This window comes from Pteropus alecto, unplaced genomic scaffold, assembly GCF_000325575.1.
Source record: "Pteropus alecto unplaced genomic scaffold, ASM32557v1 scaffold35, whole genome shotgun sequence".
In the NCBI taxonomy this organism is placed as follows: domain Eukaryota; kingdom Metazoa; phylum Chordata; class Mammalia; order Chiroptera; family Pteropodidae; genus Pteropus; species Pteropus alecto.
In genome coordinates this window covers 12235139-12256552 of record NW_006437828.1, presented here as the reverse complement: position 1 = coordinate 12256552, position 21414 = coordinate 12235139, and the positions used below count along the sequence as shown (strand labels likewise).

Sequence of the window (21414 nt, the reverse complement as noted above, 5' to 3'; positions counted from 1 at the left end):
ACAAAGTATACTTTAAACGGTAGAGAATATGTCCATTACAAAATGTATGACAAGAGCCCGTGAAAGTGGACTATTTTATGAGAAAGTTAATCTTAGTACTAGAATTTTTTAATATTAAAAAAAACTAGTCTAAATATTTTGGATGAAACCGTTGGTTTAATTAAAATAACAAATTTCTATTTAAAAATCTAGTTATAAATATCTTGGCAAATTATATCAAAGATCTCTGGGTCTTATTGTTTGAATATAGTTCAATTTCTATTAAAAAAAAAACAAAAAACAAAAAACAAAAAAAAACAACTGGCCTGAAAGTCCAGGAACATAATATTGAGTTTGGAGATATCTAAAACTCTTATTGTTTGAATATAGTTCAATTTCTATTAAAAACAAAAAAAAAACAAAAAAAAAACAACAACTGGCCTGAAAGTCCAAGAACATAATATTGAGTTTGGAGATATCTAAAACATTAAGCTAACTCTAGCAAAAGCAAGAATTGAGCAAACTATAGAGAAAGCATGATATTCCCCAAACAACTCCTGTTTGCATCATTCAAGGGACTACCAGGTATCTTATGGTAAAGGTGTTAGAAAAAGGGCTTAAAAAAATTAACCAATACTTACATGTAAAGTTATAAATATAAACCACGGCATCATGGCTCAGAGTGGCCCACGCCTGCATGTAAAATTATCTGTACAGTTCTCTTCTATTTATCTCACAAAGCACCAAGTAGAGGAGGGGATGAATGGATGGATAAGTGAAAAAATGAATTTTAATAATTGTATAATTTGTCAAAACTTGAAAAACCACATAATATTTATTAAAAAGGAAACAAACAAGAACAAGATAAACAAGTACTTGGAAGAGACCTGCGTCCCCCAGAAATTAGTCACGACCCTGTCAGCAGTGAAGCAAACCGGGGCCCCCTTCCTCAGAAGTGTCCTTTCTTGGGAGGAGAAAAAATGAGCAGTTTCAACTGACTTTATCGTCCGCCTACGACTTAGAAATCACAGGTAAACTGTGAAAATATACCTTTATTTTTTTAAGTGAGTGTCTGAATTCATCCCTAAATTGAGCTTAAAAGTTTGCAGAAAGAGAGCTTGCAACAGTTACTGGGAGATGGCCTCCCCGTCCCGACAGAGGCTGGAGGGCCTCGTGGTCAGAGGGGGCTGTGACAACACACTCCAGCTGGGCCAGTTATAATGTTAATGATATGGATGATCCGCACTGTACTTACATTAAAATATTGCTGGCCATAAAATTATCATACACCAGGAAGGGGGAAAAATGAGGCTGCACGGGCCAATTAACATTTGCCATCAGTCCAGACTCTACGTGAATGTGCTTATAAGAGATTTTCTTCTTTCCATTTCTAATGGGTTCGATGATTCAATGACCTGAGATTCACTCTTATTTCTACCTGACACTCGTAGAGCTTAGAGCCTCTTAACTCAGGGGGCCAGGGCCTTGCACAGGGCCCCCAGAGCCTGCTCCGCAAGAAAATGGGACAACTTCATGAGCACTAGCTTATAAAATGTGAATACTTGCTTAATGCGAGTATAAAATAATTCCCATGCAAACGCATGTTTACATTTAAGATGCTGTGTCTTAATTCATGTGTTTGTGACAGCATGATTGGGAGAGAGCTAAAGGATTCTAGAGGTCTGAACTAGCTCAACTCACTAACGCCCCCCAGATTTGTGGAAGAAACCACCTTCCTTAACTACCCACAGGAGCAGGCTTTTCATCGTGACGTGTGCTGTGAGTTACAATGGAAACAAGTCATGTAGTCTCGTAGCATCCAAAATCAAAGCAAAAAATATATATATATATTCAAGGGCTTCCTGATCCAAAATTTAATCAAAAGGACTCTTCTTTATGATAAAATAATATTTACACTTGTAGACTATGATTTCAGTATCTACTACACATAAACTATTCTTAACAGCCTCTCATGTATTAGTTGTGAGACTGTTCTAGTACTGTACGTCATCGGTAACCGTCAGAAACATAGCCCCCTGGTCATTAAGGTCTATTTCTAATTTATTATAGGATAGATCTGGCCAAGATACCTTAACGGAGAAGGTGCATAGTTCACTCTCTCATCCGCGTATTGATGGAGCACCCACTCTGAACTCATGCGGCCAAGAAAGGAAAATTGTTATTTGACCTCCTCCAAGGTCACTTCCGATTCTCTCTGGTGTACAGTGACTGCCCCCTTTCACGATGAAACGGTAGCGACGATTCTCATTCCTGGAGTCACTATGCTTTTCTTTACGTTATGACGCCATTCCACAATTTTGCAAATAACGGTTGGCACCAATGTTTAACTTGAGGGAAGAATGGGAGGGTAGAGTTTAGAAATATATGCTCTCCCTTGCAAAACCACTTCCTGTATTTATCTTCTGTTTGTGTGACTTTGCAGGTTAACTCCTCTAAACGGTACCTGCGCAGGAGCATTGGCATCCAGAGCAAAGGACATCGCACTTTGAGGGAGAAAGCTGCCTGCATCCCTCGTGAACGCAGGTGTGTGACACGGGACACGCTGTCTAATCTATCTGAACTCGAGTTTCTCTTGATAATAAAATGAATATAAAATCATCTAAAAACTAGGGTTGTTCCAAAAATTTCAAATAAATTAACTGAGCTACGTGGTCAAAAGTCGTATTTCCTCATATTCCTTTTTTTCTTCTACTCCACACTCATTTGTCAACATTTATTTTTTTCCAGCACCTGGTCTTCCTAGGTACTAACCAGGTCTCCCATCCAAGTACTGACCAGGCCCGACCCTGCTTAGCTTCCGAGATCAGACGGGATCGGGCGTGTTCAGGGTGACACGGCCATAGACTGTCCACAATTCTTATTGACCTCCTGCTTAACCACGACCTTGGCCTGAAGTCCTTGACGTCTTCAGACTGAAAACCCAGCAGACTTCTATCTGCTTGGAAGCTGATGCCTCTGCAGGCCAACCGGCCCGCCTCAGCCGCAGAGTTATTTTTCAATATCTGAATCGCGAGTCAACGTCCTGTCTGTTCACTTCTCTCGTCTCCACCCTCACACCTTCGGGCCAGCGCGTGCTATCGCCTGGGCGGCCATGCGCCACCGTCCCTTGGGTGACCTCCCAACGCCCACGCCGGTCCCCGCTTACTCCCCACACCGCAGCAGCACCGGATCGCATGTGCTCTTTGGCGCCGTCCTGTCACGGGCCAGGGGTGCGCCGGCCCTGCAGCCGCGTCCCCTGCGGCTCCTTAACCCTCCAAGGCTCCCGCTCGCTCCCATCCATGTCGTCCGCCTCGCCTTCTGAGCTCCGGCCGCGCGCGGGTCCGGCCTTCCTCCCGCCACGGAGCTCCTTCTTTGTCCCAAACCCGCGCCCGTCCATCCTTCAGCCTCCAGCCAGAAGACGCTCTGCGAGGAGCGGGTTTCGAAGGGTGGACGCTGTCCTTGTGGCTGTCCCTCTGCGGTCCTTGTCACTGTCGGAAGGTATAAATGCATTCGTGGTTTCTGAGCGGTGGCCCACCCCAGGAGCGAGGCCACGTCCGCTGTGTTCATTTCTGGTTGATGGGGGGAGCTGGGACCACCACGGATCGGAGCCCAGCCTCAGCCTATCGCCTACGAGGTGCTCAAATATTACCGAATGAAAGACAAAATATATTAAACGATTGCTTTCGGCTCTAAACGCAATAGCCAGACTGAAAATCACTTCCCCAAATTGATCTCAGCTTTGAATAAACATGTTAATATCTATCCAAATACATCCCGATTCAAGTGATAAGAAATGTATAGAAATTGACTTAACTGTTAGTACTTAAATCAATCTTGTTCCATTTTATGTATTTTACCACCTGTTTTAGTGACATATTTCACTTATGATTTAAGTTTTTTTCAAGAACGAATGAGATGATTCCTTAGATTTATGCATGTATAAATCCCCAAAGCTCTCGGCAAAGTTTCCTAATTCATTGAACGCAGCGTGGGCCTATCTCCATGGTGACAGACACTAGATCATGGACATTTTGTTCTTCAGTATTGCTTTGATTATCACGAACAGGTCAACGAGGATTACGTGATGATTTATATTTTTATGTGCAATGCGCATAAAATACTAACCTCTAATGATTCTTTCTTTTGCACTGATTTTCTTTTAATTTCTTAAATTCAAGTTTTCTTTTAAATATCTCCAAGTCAAATATCCGAGATGAGAGAGGGGACGCAGTCACTCTTATTAGACCGTGAAGCTTTTCAGATCGGCCGACTGCACAGCGCACTGGGAACCCTGTGATTTATCATCACAGAAGCCCCGAGGTGTTTAGAGTCTTTATTTCAGAATCTCCTTCTAAGCTCCTGGCTCTTTTCTTTAAATTTCCTCCGCGCAGGGGTCTTCTATCTCTGAGGGTGGGTTTTCATTTTGGACATAGATGCTTGGTGCTCAGTTACCCATCTGAACTGTCCTGGATTTGCGGGGACTCTGGCCACTCTCCCAGTCTCCTTTCGCTCGCTGCCAAATTGGCCAGCGGCCGTCCGAGCCCATCCGAGCTTCGATGTGGCACGCAGACCAAGCCTTCTGCTGCCTCGGGCGGGGACCAGTGTCTTTTCTTTCTCAGCAGAGTCGGTCTTGTCACACACACCTCAATGCAGACTTCGCTTCCTCTCTGGGAACTTCCCCTACTCTTGAAGACAGGAGAAATCGCTCCTTCAGAGTGCTCACGTGGCACCTTTCTGCAGCGTTTCCTTGTGTGTCTGTGATTTTCTGTGTCTGTGCTTCACGGAAAGCTCACCGAGAATAAAGAACACGTCTTCTTTAGAGCTACATCCCCTGACCTGGCAAATTCTTGGCTCATGTCACTGGTAACAAGCCTAAGGTCGGTTATGCTCTTCGGTGACCAGAGAAAAATTAGATGAATCCAGTCCCTGAACATTTGGGATTTTCGGGGATCATATATTTGGTGAACTGAGGACTTGGCTTTAGAGCTGACCATTAATCAACGGCAATAAAAGGGTGTACTTTGCTAATGCTCATAATTTAACTCAGAATCGTCTCTAGCATTTTTTTCATCTGTGTTCAAAGTCTTTCAATTTTATTATGAGGTGCAAAAAAAAGCATTTAAAGTGACTAAACAGTGTCCCCCAATGTGAATTCAATTAACATAAGCCTCTCCACAAGTATTCAGAAGATTTCGAATTTTCTACCGTGTCATAAAATCTATCTCTATCAACAGGAAAAGAGACATGATAGAAAGCATATTTTACTATATCATTGGTTTTAAATTATCTTGTGAAAACTACTTTGTGAAAAAATATTAAATCAATACTTTTCATTACACGGTGCAACTAAAATAGCATTTTCTCATCAATTACATTGAAAATATGTATTTAAATATTTATCATGTATAAGGCGCCATGCTAGATGCTGAAAAAGATCTGTAGATTTCTATTCGAATAGTTTACAAAGAATGGGAGGATAAAACATGCGGGAAGAACTCTCAGTAAAAAATGAAAATAAAAAGAACATAAGAAAAATAACACATGCAGAATCAGAGTTCAGAAAGAGGGAAGTGAGCTTGTTCTGAGGGAATGAGCAAAAGCTTCACGAAGGCGATTTTATTCCAATTCGTGTTTTGAAGACATGTCTGTGGGAAAACTCATTATGGCGCATCCGTGTCCTAATCCCAGTTTGAATTTCCAATCTTACATCTGATTATAGTGTTTTCTGTCCAAATTTAAGATTCAATTCGCAGTGAAAAATTTTCCAAGCGTATAATTTTTCTTAATTTGTATAAATCTGCTAACTATATAAGCATGTAACTCTGGCTGCATGGCTCTATTTCGTGTCTTTTATGTACGTATTTGTAACAGTATGTATTATTTTAATTGTTAAAAGTTGTGTACTGCTGTATCCTTTACGCTGTCATATATCATTACAATATCAAGTCAGATCCATATCCACGTGCACGCGCATTTCTGTGCGTGTGCAGAGAGACAGACGGAGACGCCAGGTTCTGGAGCGTGAGTTCTCAGCCGCATCTGCTGTCTCGCACAGGTTCCCATCCTCCCCGTTTCTATCCCTTTTCCACACCTGTTCTCTCCCCTCCTGCTTCCCCCCACCCCGCCCCCACTGCGTAAGACATCTTCTGCTCCGACTACCAATAGGCAACATTTCTTCTAAAGCGAATGTTGTAACTCTCTAAAGCCTTCCCTGATTTAATCAGCCAAAATTAGTCTCCGTCTCTGGGGTTCTCCTAACATTCAATTTCCTTATTGACCGTGTTGATTATGCCCCATTTTAAAAGATAGCTCTCTTGGACATGTTACCTGCTTCACACTGGATCGTAAACTCATTCGATGCAGACAACTTGTTGCATTTTTTCCTTGCCGCCATGCCTGGCATCTTCTCGGAGCCCATGCGAATTGTCAACCCACTTTCCGGTGTCTGGAGAGACAGTTACTAGCCATCTCAGTCCTGACCGTGTCCCCAGTTCCTAGCACTAAGAGACATTTGGTAGTGACTTAGTAAATGGATTTGTGGATCAAGAAATGATTGTAAAATTATTTTACAAACTCTAAAGAAAAATATTCAAATAATTTAATATGAAAAGGGTAGAAAGAAGTTTTATTCAAGGACATTATCTATGCATGCCAAATTCTATTTGTAAATTTACTTGACATGCTAATGGAACTAGTTTAGCAAAGAAAAAAAGGTTTGTATCAGAATTAAGACTACTTAGGCATGCCATGATATTTATTTTATATACCAAAAAAACAAAACAGACAAAGAGGGTAGTAATAAAGTATTCTGATTTTAATACTAATTTAAATTTTACCTCTCGATATACATTATTATTTGAGTCTCACACGACTCAACCTTTTATCCTCTTTAACTTGGCCGATCTTGTTAGTAGTTACTTTCTATTTTGTAAACTAGATGATTTTTGAATATGCAATAATCTTTTATGTAAAAATGTGTGAGAAGTATGCATTTATTTAAAAGTATATATAGGATAGATTCATTTTAGTAAGTACGGTAAAAACATTCAACATTTCACTAAGACATATATTTGAGGAGAGAATGTATATAAAAATGAATTCCTCAGTTTTACAAGAAACTTAGCATCAGATGAAGCAAAGCTGGAGAGAGGATTGGAGAACTAAACAAAGATAAGTATAAAAGAAAAAGAGATAAAATAACGGTCAACGAAGACCGATTGTCAGAAAAACTTGGGATATTGGGGCAAGTATTAAATCACATTTCTCCATAAGGAGACAAGAAAAAAATGGACCAAAGACAATATTTGAAGAGATAGTGGTAGATCACTTATCATAATGGATTAAAGGCATCGAGTAACATAAGCGAAAAGGTAGAATGCATGCAGAGAAAATCAAACTTCAGAGTAACATCTTAAAATCGGTCACAAAAAAAAGACAGTGCAAGGAGCGGCAAGAAAACGCGTGGCCGATTTCTCCACAGAAAAATCGAAACTGAAAGGTAAGGAACGATATCTTTAAAGAACTGTAATGAAATGGCTGCCAACAGAGAAGCCTGCACGTTGTGAAGATTCCTTTAAACAATGAAGACATTTTCAGAGAAACAAAGACTGAGTAAATCCTAATGGATATTTCTGGGTGAAGGAAACTGACATCAGGTGAAGGCACAGAGATTCGAAAAGAATAAGGAACCACGCAATGCACAAACTGATGGGTAAATGTGAAAGGACCATGAGTATAGTAATGATAAAAATCAAGTTTTGTGGGATTTAAATATATAAAAAAAATAATTAAAATTCAATTCAGCAAACTTTTTTTTTTTTTGCTAAATGTTTTGCCTTTCTCGTCCCTTAAAAATATAATATGGCTCATGTACTTTATTAGAATGCATAGATTGGTATCCCCTTGGAAATTAGAGGGAAAATGTCCTTAAAATCCACCTCCAGTGATTGTAAAAGGTTGGCTAGATTTTAAAGTGACTCATTTCCCTCCACAATTTAAAGGCAGACTTACCTAGTAAACATAAACAAGATGCTTCTCTGAAATATAAATGAACCGTCATCTACGCAAGAATATTAATAGAAAAGAATAAGGTAAAGTGTGTCTAGTAAAAGTTTAATATTCTGAAGTGCCTCTGGGCTTCCTCTATCTGTAGTAGGTGATGACTTTTTAAAGAGAAGCTTCTTTTAAATGAGTGCTTGAATGATGTGACGTGCTTTCTCAGGCAGCGGTACAACGCAGCAGAGGAAGATGAAACATATCGGGCAGGTCGGCAACAAATGGCCATCAGAAGGAGGATAGAAATTTTAGGACTCAAATGCATGCTGATATCACCAAAAAAAACCCAAAAAACAAAACAAACAAAAAAACAATAACAAACCCCACCCCCAGCAAAACAACAAAACATCAGATCACCGGTTCAAATGTAACACAGAGAGAACACATGTGGCTACTCTTGTGTTTTTAAAGACAAGGACACTTGTTCTGCTGTTCTTTCTTCCCACGGGAGGCTGCTCATATTCTTACTGAGTCAAGGACTGTGTTGATGGACCAGGGTTCCCCATTCCTTGAGAAGTACACACATGCACACACACGCACACACACGCACATGTGTGTACACACACATGCTCATGATATCTATGTAGTATAGTAAAATATATCATGCAATATTAGCATACAAATAAATAAATAGAAAATATATTGTCTGTACGGCATCATTATTGGTAAATATCTTAAAAAGAGGAACTGAAATTTGTCACTCTTCTTGAAGATCAGAGGAAGGACAAAGCGCAAAGGAGGCTGGGATAGCCTTGGCGAGATGATCCAAAAGAAGGAAATCTGTCTGTTATTGGAAAGTGAATACATTTAATGTATTTCTAAATCTATATTTTTCCCTCTGCATGTATTATGTCAATAAAAATATTACTTCATTTTCTTTGTGCATGTTTTTCCCCTGCTTAATTCAAGGTATTAACTGTAATATCTCATTCTGAGGTTTTCTCGACCAAAAAAAAAAAAAATCAATGAGAAACAGCGAGAAACAGAACCATTATTTCCGAGACTAAAAATTAAAGGGTTAAATTAAAGATGATAAACTATCTGCTTAAGTAATGCCTGGGAAAGAACAAATGAACACAGTTCTAATCAATCCTCAGATTAGAATGTGCAGAAGAGTATACCAATGTTGACGTTACGATATGAGATTGTTTATACCATTAATTGCTAGTTCATCACTCAGTATAATGGATGTGTTCACGGTGGAATACTGTGAGGCGTGTGTGCTCACACTGCAGAGGCCAGGCATAAATAGCTGCATTTTTCAATGGCTAAAATCACAAATATGTGATTTCTAAATCGCAATTATCACGGCAAAAAGATGAAAAAACTTAGTTACAAACATGGGAACAAACATACATCTTCGGTGTCACAGGGTATCACGAATATGTGAACCGCCTCTGGAATGCAGTGTGCAAATGATCCGGAGACTATGGCAGGTGCCTGGACGTGGCCAGCTCATGCCTCCGACACCATCTACACACACAGCCGAGGTCCGCCCAGTGCTCCAGCCGAAATCCCGGGTTCCTGGCTAAACAAGTGTGTGAACACTTTCTGTTCTGAAAGTCAACGTGTCTACGAATATTTGTCCGTTATTTTTAGTGCGTTTGCTTTTTGTGAAACCATATATTTATGGGATGTATGCTCACCAAAATTTCGTAGGGGCACCTACAATAGCAGGCACTTTCTTTTTGTGATGCAAATGAATCTTTCTCACAATCACTGTTCATACCGTTTTCTTTTCGAGGGAAAACCCAGGTGAGTAATTTGTGCTATTTATCACCAAGGGTTCCAGACAGGTCCCTCCGGGAACTGCAGCGATGCTGACTGTTACGGCTCAAACGCCAGTGTCTCCAACAAACCTGCTCTGAAACCCTGCAAAGTGACACTACCTGCACTTTGGGAGGTGAATAGGTCAGGAGCATCGAGCCCTCAGGACGGGGTCAGTGCTCTTATAAAAGGACCCCAAAGAGCTCCCTTGGCCCCTCCACCACGTAGGGACACGGGAAACAGACGGCCATCGAGACAGCTGGCTCCTACCAGACATCAAATGTGTCGGCACCATGATCTTGGACTCCTCAGTGTCCGGATGAGAGAAACGAGTGTTTGTTGTGTACAAGTCCCCCCGTCTGTGGCATTTTGTCATGGTGGCCTGAGCGGCCGGGGACGATGGCCACCGCGACAGAGAAGCTCTGGGAGGCAGTCGTGAGCAACTAGATTTGTTTCGATAAAAACCGAAGTCACATCCAGAGTGTGTTAAATTCTAATATTTGAATATTTAAACAACACTTTAGCATGTTGAAAGCATTTTAGACTTATTATATTTATATCATTGAACCACGGTTGTTCAAAAGTACTAGTTAAGTTTTTCTGGTAGATAATGTTTAAATATTATTCCATGCCGGGCGTAAGGCTTAGAATTTTGTTGGTTCTGAATACATGTCATTAAACGGAACGTGCTGTTTAAAATAATACGTATCTGTAGATACTGGTAATGATATTGTTGCTAAAAGTGGCTGTTGATTTCTTCAGTTTGGATAACGCTGCGACCAGAATGGAAGCTGAAGAAAAGGTGAAGTTCAGAATAGGTTTTTCTTTTTGTTTCGTGTACTTGAGGACACTGCTAATAACCCCGTTTTTTGCAGGTTGTTTCTCAGATAAAGTGCAGGTTTGTTTTCGTTTTCGTTTTCACTTATTAAAAGGACATGGGTATAATTTAAGCTTTTCTTGATGACCCAAGTTTACTTTGTAGAACTCAACTGTATGCATTTCTGCGACGTAACGAAGTCCTCAGAACTTGATGAGCTCTGCAGAGCTGGGGACCCTACAGAACCCCAGCTGCCTTGTGGCCGTGGCTGGCTGTCTCATTAGAGTCCTCGCGCCTGAGCTACAGGCTCTGTGTGTCTCCTTCTGCTGCCAGTAGTGTGCTTCCCGGCAGTCAGCCTTCTTGTCTCCAATGGAAATTCCCAGAGTTTGGTACTTCACTCTGCTCTTAGCTTGGAAACATTTCCTGAAGGTTTAAAGTACTTCGAGTGTCTACGGCCATGCCACCCTGAACAAGCCCGATCCTGTCTGATCTCAGAAGCTAAGCAAGGTCAGGCCTGGCCAGTACTTGGATGGGAGACCACCTAGGAAGACCAGGTGCTGTAGGTGCAAACAAATAAAATAAAAATAAAAAATAAAGGATTGTAAGCTGACAAGGTCCTTGCAATCTGTGAAGTCAACCAGAGTTGCCTCACCTATAAAATAAAAAAAAAATAAAGTCCTCAGAGCTAAGTGCACCCTTTCTTCGACTGTCTCTTCAGCACTCACTATTTGTAGTGCATGGTCAGGCACTGATCAAATGGCTGAGTGAGAAACCAGCAACGCTTTCTCACAATGACGAACTTTGAGACCACTGGGGACCACACCCAAACGCAAAGCTCAAAGCTGAGCGAGAGCAGAGGGGGAGCGATGGATTCTTCTCGGGACGGGTTGAGACCAACTCACAGAGACCCTGTTGAGCCAGACCTTGACCATGAGATGATCGCTCTGTGGGGAGATAAGGAGGGGAAGGAGCCTCGCAGGCAAACGCGAGCGCCGGAGCGAGGCTCTGGAGCTGCCGGCGCTGCACGGTGGCTCTGGGGAGTCTGTGTGGGCCATGGTGGTGACAGCGACAGCTCTGTTACCGGGATATCCACTGGAGAGTTGGGCCGACGGCACCTCCCGGGGCAGTGAGGGGAGCCTGTGCCTCCCCGGGCTGGAGCGCAGGGAGCGCCGGGTTGGGACAGGCCTCAGTGTGCATCTGAATTCACGACGGAAGGTCTCGGAAGGTTGGATGCATACTCGGGGCGGCGCCGAGTGGGCCGTCTTCGGCAGCGAGGATGGGACAGCCCACCTCGGAAGCCATCGCGACAACGTGCAGGAGAGGCAGCAGAGGCAGAATGACGGGGGCGGGGGCGAGGCCAGGTAGGTACCTGGGACCGGACTCAGTGAGATTAGAACAGGCAGAGGCTCAAGCAGGTGCCGGGTAGACGGTGACGACGGTCGTGGAGACACACGCCGCAGCTGACACAGTACGGCCAGGACGGGGACGAAAGGTGTTTTATAGACCACGGCATCTGGGGGACGCGCAGACACTGACGTCTAATGCGGGGATTTAGCGGAAGGAGGTCGGGGTGGGGGTGGGGGTGCGGGCTCCGATGTCTAGCACTTGCCAGTTTCTCTGGTGTAAATTCTCCTACAGTCAAGTCATTATGCTATAAATCTTACACTTATATAGCCCCGTATGTCAATTGTATCTCAATAAGGCTAGAAAAAAAAGAAAAATTCTGAAAAAATTCTCCAATCATGATTCATTTCAAGCTCTTAATAAGACTATTAAAATTTATACCTTTTATTTTAGTCTCTTATTGATTGCCTTAATTAAAATTTCCAGATGAATATTATATAACAGTAGCCAGCGTGACATATTTTAGTTAGAATGCATTGAAAGTATTCCATTTCATAGAACTTTTTTTAAAAGTATCTTTCTCGATCTTATATTTGATAAAGTTTATAAAATTTATATTGGATCTTCTATTTGACTAAGTTTATACATATCAGAAATGATTGCTAAATTGTATTTACTATTTTTAAGATATAAATATAAATTTATAGTTTATAATATAAATTCATGATATATTTAATTTTATATATAATCTGATATATTTAATTTTCTAATATTTAATCCATTGTAATACTACTGAAATAAATTCCCTTTACCTTTTGTATATTAATCTTTTAATTTGCTCTCAAATTCTACATTAACATTTAGAATTTTGAATCAGCCTTTGTGAGATTTGCTATAGTTCCCTTTTTCTGTGTGTTTTCTCAGGTTTTTTTTTTTTTTTTTTAATAAATGTAAAGTTCAGAATTTTTTTTAGGAAATTATTATTTTTTTTGTTTTTATGCTCGAGGAGTTTTAAAAAACCGTTAGATATCTTAAATATCTTAGATATCGTAAGTAATTCGCCCACGCTGGTCCTTGGCCTCGCTGCGTTTTCAGAGCAGGGGGATGATCTGTTCTCGTGGGGCTGGGCGAAGCGGGGGTTCAGCCCACGTGAAAGAAACGGGCGCCGAAGCACCTGACACACAGCCGTCGCTGCAAAGCATCGTTAATAGAATTTCTGCAGAGACATGAGCGTTAATACAATTCTCCCACTTTTTCTCCCTTGTAACGTGTACATAGCAAATTAATTAAATACTGCTGCAGCATGACTAAACCTTTGTTATTGTCATGATAAAAAAATTTAGCGTAATAATTTTGGTGCTAATTATGCATTTTTGGCACACTGTGTCATCTCAATAGAACTATCCTTAAGCATAGGAAAATGGCTATTTAATGGAAGTACGAAATAAAAGAGAATGCTCTTAGAGTCTCGGATTAATTTTAAATTATAAATAGCTTATAGAATGACTATTTGAAGCACTTCAAGTTTACATATCATCACACTTCATAATGGAAGTAGAAAACAAATGGCAAATACATTTTTATATATTTTTTGTGATCAGGATTCATAAAGCTCTGCAAAGATCCTATTTTAAAAATATTGTAATGACGACTGTCATTTATTAAGTCCCACCTATTCCGGTTGCCTCATGGGCAGGATCTCCGTCACTTTTACCCCAAATCCCTTAGCTATTATTATGCAACATCATTTCCATTTTATAGAAAAGTTAGTATTTTTAAGGAGGCTGAGTGACATGCTCCAAAATCTTATGGAAAGTGTACTCATTTGCTAGGCCTGCCATAAAAAAATACCACCAACTGATAGGCTTAAAACAACGAAATATATCATCTCAGAGTCCTGGAAGCTAGAAGTCCAAAACTGAGGGCTCCACAGGGCCCCCCGTTCGCTCTGCGAGCAGGCCTGCTCCCCCTGCTCCCCCCGCTCCCCCCGCTCCCGGTTTGCCTTTGACCTCCGGAGTCTCGTGCACATGGAGGCCTCACTCTACCGCTTCACGTGGCCGCCTCCTCTCTGTGCCTTTCTGCTCACGCGTAAACATTTCCCCTTTTTACAAGGACACAGGTGCTAGGGGGTTAAACCCATTACCAACCTCATTTAACCCGATCACTTCCCTAAGACCTGTTTCCAGATGAAACTGCATTCTGAGTTACTAGGCGTTCGGACTGCAACACGTGTTTTTTTTTTTTTTTTTAGAGAGGACACAATTCAACCATAATAGATAATATATAAGAAGCAACTATATATTTGAAACTGTTTTTTCAACTTCGAAACGTGCATTTTGCTCTGCTTTCCCTGATGCTCTCATCAAAACGACACGTATGTCTTTCGGTTTAACATGTGAGATGGTTAAATGCCTGCTCGCTTGGCCATCTTCACTCCTCAGACTAAGCACCTCGAGGAAGACACGTCACGTTATTTATGATTGTATCCTCATCACGATAGACAAGTGTCCAGTGCATCATTTCTTAGTAGCTATTAATGTGCTGTACAGAATTGGCTGACAAAAATTTAAATGATTCCGGTATTTAACAGAGTCGTTTGAATGTTGAGATCACGTTATAAGTCAGTGATTGGCTCTTTCTGATACTATATGCCCCAGAAATGACAAGAAGGTGACACATTTGGCAGCTGTGCTCTGATTCATTGTTGGAATCGTCTAAAGATGCTCAGAACGGCAGACAGAGTCATGGCATCTTTTACAGCTTTAACAAAGCGGGCATGTAAAAAGCCTGAGGAAGTATGACAGCCCTCATTTAGTTAGCCAAAGTGAAAGAGTGGTATTGATTAATTGGTGAAATATCTTAGGACGTAGGTACATAAGAACAGAACTCATATTGGCTTGAGTCAGTTATCTCTGCATTTCTGAGACAGAAGATAGTGTGAGAATGAACTGGGAAGAGTATACAAAGGACAAATCCTACAGTAAAGGATTGTGTTGAGTCGACAGTTTCTCCAATTATTTGTTCGTCGCTTTATTCATGCATTCATTTAATTTTCTATGCATCCATCTATCCATCCGTCATTCATCCGTCCATCATCAGTCCACCCATCCATCCACTCACCCACCAGATCCTCACAGCATACTAACAGCGGTGGGAAGCCTTGGAGGGACCGCCCGGATGCTCCCTTTGGGAGCCTTCTCGAACAGCAGATGTGTGTGTGCAAGTGTGTGAGTGTGTGTGAGAGTGTGAGTGTGCATGTGTGTGTGTTTCTGAGACAGAAGATAGTGTGAGGTGTGAGTGTGTGAGTTTGAGTGTGTGTGAGTGTGTGTGAGTTTGAGTGTGTGTGAGCGTGTGAGTGTGAATGAGTGTGTGAATGTGTGCATGTGTATGTGCATGCGTGTGAGTGAGTGTGAGTGTGTGAGTGTGAGTGTGTGAGTGTGTGTTTGAGTGTGAGTGTGTGCGAGAGTGTGCGTGCGTGTGTGTCCATGTGTGTGAATGTATGAGTGTGAGTGTGAATGTGTGAGTGTGAGTGTGTGCATGTGTGAGAGTGAGTGTGAGTGTGTCTGAGTGTGAGTGAGTGTGTGTGAGCGTGTGAGAGTGTGAGTGTGTGTGCGTGTGTAAGTGTGCATGAGTGTGAGTGTGTGCGTGTGAGTGTGTGAGTGCGTGTGTGTGCATGTGCGTGAGGGTGAGTGTGTGTGTGCGTGTGAGTGTGTGTGAGTGCGTGTGTGTGCGTGTGCGTGAGGGTGAGTGTGTGAGTGTGTGTGAGTGTGTGCGTGCACGTGTGTGCATGTGAGTGTGTGCGTGCGCATGAGTGTGTGTGCGCGTGTGTGCGTGCGCGTGTGTGCGTGCGCGTGAGGGTGAGTGTGTGTGTGCGTGTGCGTGCGCGTGTGTGTGTGTGCGTGCGCGTGAGTGTGTGTGCACGTGTGTGCGTGTGAGTGTGTGCGTGCGCGTGAGGGTGAGTGTGTGAGTGTGATTGTGAGTGCGTGAGTGTGTGCGTGTGAGTGTGTGCGTGTGCGTGTGTGCGTGTGAGTGTGTGCGTGCGCGTGTGCCTCTTGTAGTGACCACAGACTTATCCTAAAGGGGCAGCAGGAGCACCTTCTCTGTGTTGCTTCCTCAGCACTGTCCATTTTTCTAGTTAAAAACACCCCTGAAGTATCATTCTTCCGGCGTTTCCATCACCCCCGTCACCGAGCACATGAGCACCTTCTCTCTCTTCCTGCTCTCCTGTTTCTTCCTTGGGTACCGACGCGTCTGCAGAGGCGTCGCATCCCAGCCCCGACCTCCCAATTCCCTGACCTCCTCACGCGGAACGAATGACCTCGCACTCAGCCATCCACTCCTAGGGCCCTGCTGTAGAACTTTCCATTGTTGTACTCGTAGCATAGCCGAGTCTCAAATCCACACGTCCCGTGTCCTCCGGTCCCCAGACCCGACAGTCCGCGCTGCCCCGGGGACGAAGCTCCCTCGCTCCTCTTGGTTTAAGGACACTTCTGGGCACTACCACAACGGCACTCCCGAGTTACAGGTCCTAGAAATGTGCGCTTAGTGATCGAGTAAATCTGGACTACCGCATGGCCCCTGGCATCAATTTAGGTTTTGGCGGGAGCGATGGCTCGGTAAAGGGGGAAATCATGAGACAGGTTATTAGCAATCACGGGAGGGTACGTACCCGATGTTCAGGACTGCATTTAGAAAAGATGCCAAAAGGCGAGGTCTCGGGGAGACTTTCTGGAGAAGTGATTTCTAGACTAGATCTTGATTCTGTTATTGTACAAACTCATATCGAGATTTTAGCCATTATGCAAATTATTTCCATTACAGAGACATAGCACTTAAAATTTGATCTACACCAAAGAAAACAGTATTTCATAACAGTGGTCATTTCTTCTGTAAGGAAAATATGTAACTGCTTTTTAAAACAAATTTTACAATAATTGCAAATTAACTCTCGGAAACAGAACTTTCTTCCTGAGTCAACGCGGCGCTGTCTTGTTAATAACTCTCTGCAATTATTGCATTTCCTATTTATAACACCAACTTCCGGTGTTTCGAGATGGGGTCCAACGCTACTTCCTTCATAAAAAGCTCATTTTGAAAGAAATATTAGCAATAACTGAGAAACACGAAGTAAAATATAAGCATTTCTAGCATTTGGAAGCTGTCACAAGCGGTCACCTCTCCTTGGCAGGCATGTGCAGTTAATAAAGATGCTATGTTCCTTGGACGACATGATAAAAGTCTTTAATTTCTAACAATAATGGTGGTGATACTGTGTTCCAGTGGCCTCCGCTCCCTAAGTGGAGACCCACACGTGCCCATGTCCCCTTCCTGGCACCTCGGCCTGACCCTTCCACGCAGGCAGAGAGGCGGCTCTCCTAGGGTCCAGCCTTACCGTGGTCTGAGGCCTGCAGACCTCACTACAGGTGCTTCCCCTCTGTCCTCACATAAACCAAGTTCTCTAGTTGATTTTTATTCAAATTACATTATTTGTCTTCAAAAGATATGCATAAGCATTTTCTGTGTTCATATCTTTCAGTTCTATTTGAAGTAGAATTCTTTTCCCCCCAAATCAAGGATGAAATAAAATATAGAAGTGACCAAAATTATAATTTGGATCAAAATGACGTACTTTTTAAAAATATCTTCAGCATCCTAGATTACAGTCAGAACGCACATTTTTGCTAAAGAATATCATTAACTTATGTGGCCCATTATGCTACAATCACATGAAAAATTACATCCTTCAGCTTTTCTTCTATTTCAGTAGAAAATTATTGGGTGACTCCTACAGGCCAGTGGCTGTGCTCTGTACGCAAGCACACAGATGACCTCACGGCTGCTTATGGCCTGCTGAGAGGGACACAGGTGAATCACGTCGGATCTGGAGAATACAGCACCTGTTAAAATTTCAGGTGCTCTTAAAACAGACATCAGTGTCATTTCTGATCATTTTTAAAGAGTTAATTCATTCATTTTTATGAAATTATATTATATGTAAAATTATACAAGTGGTTCCTTATTCAACCTTTCTGTATTTATTGAACTTCACATTAAAAAAAAAAAAAAGATATAAAAAGGAACTAGAAAAAAACGCTTCCTCAAATTTCCCCATACCTAACCTTACTGATTCGATCCCAATCAAAATGCGTATTTGATAAATAAAGCTTTGTGAAACGGGGTTATCACAGTTGTAGGGATTAATAGTTAGATGCCCAGAGCTGTCTCGTCTAGGTTACAGAGTCTATGCCACACCCCACCTGCTCCCACAGTGAGGAGTGTTTTCTCTATTTAGTTATAATTACTAACCAGAGCTCCCAGCACCACAAATGGCTGAGAGTTGGTTATAGTTCAGCGGCTGGTCTTCGGTCATCAGCCGTACCACGCGCATGCAATCCTGTGACAGGAGGTGACAGAACCTCCTATCATCAGCAAGGGTATGTACACTGAGTTGTTCAGTTAGGGACAGTGGCTGCTGCCATACTCAGCCCTAACCACGACATCGCTTCCAACAACATCCAAGGAGACTTTAAAGTTGTTAAAGAGTGTAGAAGTTCCAATTTAAATGTAATTCTTCACATGTTAACTAACGTGAAGTAGAGATTAGCTCTAAGAATCCAGCCACCGACATTCGTGTGATTTGTGCACATTGACAGCAAGCACTGACGTGGGCAGGGGGTCGACACCGAGCTCGAGTGACGAAAGCAGAATAGGACCCTATCCAGAATATTTATTATCTTTTAATCACAGAAATAGGGTGGATTTTAAATAGGAAGAATTCCAGTTGTCTACACTTATTAAAATAAGAAATAGCTGTTACTGTTTTTTTGTAGAAGCAAATGCCTTTTTTTCCTTAGATTCAATGAAGATCTTCAAATATGCAATAATATCAGTTGTATATAACCCAAATCTTAAATCAATTAAGTTAGTCTTTCAAGTAGGTTGCATATACATCTGCAAGAAACATTCTAAGACAGTTTTTTTTTTTTAAATTTATTATGGCATTCATTTTTACCTAAAGCATCCATACGAGATGACCTAATGCTACATCAGCTCTAATGCTGGGATTAAGAAAGCGAGGACATGCCTGAGACTAACCTCTAAGACCGACCGAGATGATAAATCTGTAGGGAGACATTGAAACTTACAACAGTGAAAAAGTCAACATGATTCAGATAGAACAGAGTGAGGGACAGGAATCTGCCACGAGCCTTGCAGTGAGGAGACAGGTTGTGGGTCGGTCACGTGTCCTTGGCAGGAATGAGAGATAGAGAGAGAGAGAGAGAGAGAGAGAGAGAGACCGAACGCAAAGATGGCTTAGGGGTCCTGGCGGGGAAAAGCCCAACCTTCGTAAGCTGGAACGGATGCCACGTCATTAACGAAAGAGCGGGAACTCAAACTGGAGTGGCCCTCTGAGCTCTACGGTCCGCTGATCTTTTTACACTAAGTTGGTCTATATGATAATCAATATACGGAATTTTTTAAAAATCTCATTGAGGAATTAGGTCAATGAATATAAAAGTGTATCCTTCTTAACCACACTTCTGTACTTTTCATTTGGATATGGTTACTTAAGAAAATGACACTCAACCATTTAAGCCCCGGCACGGCCCACACAATGACCAGCGGAGCACGAACGGTCCAGGTTCTCTCACTTCCATGGATGCTGAAAAAGGACCATGAGCACTTGGCAGACGACGGCAACAATAATAATAAATATCACTATTGGGTGGGTACTGACAGCTAAGTGATTTTTGTGCAGTATTTATCATAACGACCCTCCTGGGTGTATAAAAATGATATCCATTTCAGAGATCGCTGAAGTTACACTCAGAGAAATCTGTGTGAGCTGCTAAGGGCAGCCGAGAAGTGGCAGCTACAGCGTACAAACCTCCATGGGCTCCGGGCCACCCCGTTCCTTCCCTGGGTGGAGTGGGAATACGTGGAAACAGTTGGGGTGCTGGCCCGCGTAGCAGAGGTGATTAGATGGTCACCAGTGGTTTGTCCTCCTACTGGGGAGGGGCTGCAGTCCTAGTATCTCTGGCTCCCTTGGGGTCACGTGGCCGAGCTACGGCCAGCAGAACGTGGGCACAAGTGACCAACCCCATCCCATATTGAGCCTGCATGCCACTCCACCTTCTCTCTCGCCTACGAGTCTACGGAACTAATTGGAAATCTCCTACGTGGATTTTATTTACCTCCGGGATCACCTTGTACCTCTATGTAGAGGATATTGTAATGGGTATAGATTTGGATTTAGTCGTTGCTATTAATTTGCTGTACATTGTAAAGTCTAAATATACAGCTATCAATAGTAATATGAAGGGGTAGCCACCAATAAATAGTCCCATGTTTCAGAATTAAATTCAGCCGATCATCAATGCCTTTTCCTAAATTCAGTTAGATATAATATGCCAAACTTATATCCATTTCAATATGTCTATTCTAACTAAACACAGTGGATTACAACTATTTCCTGATGTGCTTTTCATCCTAAGAAAAACAATTCTTTGGTTTAAATTCAACATCCAATAGTATTTGTCAAATTAAATACCAGACATTACCATAAACTAAATGAGAAGTTAACAAAACCTTTCACAGAAATGGGAGACGGGCATTTTCTTCTGCTCATAGAAAGACAGAAAGTGTAGACTAATCTGCTCTTTATGGAAATTCTTGCAGAACGGAAGTTATTAGTCGCCTCAAATTTTGTAAGAAAAATCTCCCAACACTGAGCAGTGTAAATGTCCGAAAGAATATTTTCTCTTACTTTTAAGAAAAATGTCTCCCAACTACCAAAAATAGATTATTAAGGAGGTCCTCTTAACAACAACGACAAAATTAATGCTTTGTGCGAATGTTTCCCAAGAAAATGTGCCTTTTACCTAAATGGAAACCGTGAGAACAACAGAGAGAAGGAAAATATCAGAAGCGAAGGCAGGGGATCCTTTTGGGGGATTCTACCGATTTTTAAAACTCAGTCTGTGCCTTGTCTCCTTCAACAGAGTGGACCCCTTATGCGAATTGCCCCTCAAGTGCAGAAGACGGCTTCAGCTTTCGCCTGCACTTCCGTTTCATGCCCTGAAGTTCAAGGAAGCCACAGCCCACGGGTTCAAGGCCAGAGCGGGACCTGCGAGGGGTCTCGGAAATAAATGTGGCCGTAGCTCTCTTCACGGCCTCTGATGCGTTTTCGCAGGCATCATCTCATTTGTCCTGAGCCGAGTGAATTGGTGGGACAGGTGTGACATTACGGAATAGGAAAAGGAGGTGGAGGGGAATTAAATGACGTTCTGTGGTCACACTGCTGATAAATCGGAGTACTGATTGCTGAACTCAGGTTCAAGTCTTTCCTCCGAGGGCTCCGCATCTGCGAAGTGAAAGATCTCGCAAGCGAACCTACACGCTCTTACCTGTAAAGGAGACTTACCCCCCACCCCCAGCTGGTATGCCCGCGA

General features: G+C 42.3%; 1 protein-coding gene and 2 pseudogenes across 1 annotated transcript in view; 1 reads left to right on the top strand and 2 right to left on the bottom strand.

Annotated features, from left to right (window-relative positions):
* The window catches only part of CSMD1 (CUB and Sushi multiple domains 1), a 1232804-nt gene that overhangs the window by 1011200 nt on the left and 200190 nt on the right, over positions 1–21414 (bottom strand). The window lies entirely within an intron of this gene.
* Positions 2719–2845, bottom strand: LOC112482251 (annotated as a pseudogene).
* On the top strand, positions 11066–11184 carry LOC112482194 (annotated as a pseudogene).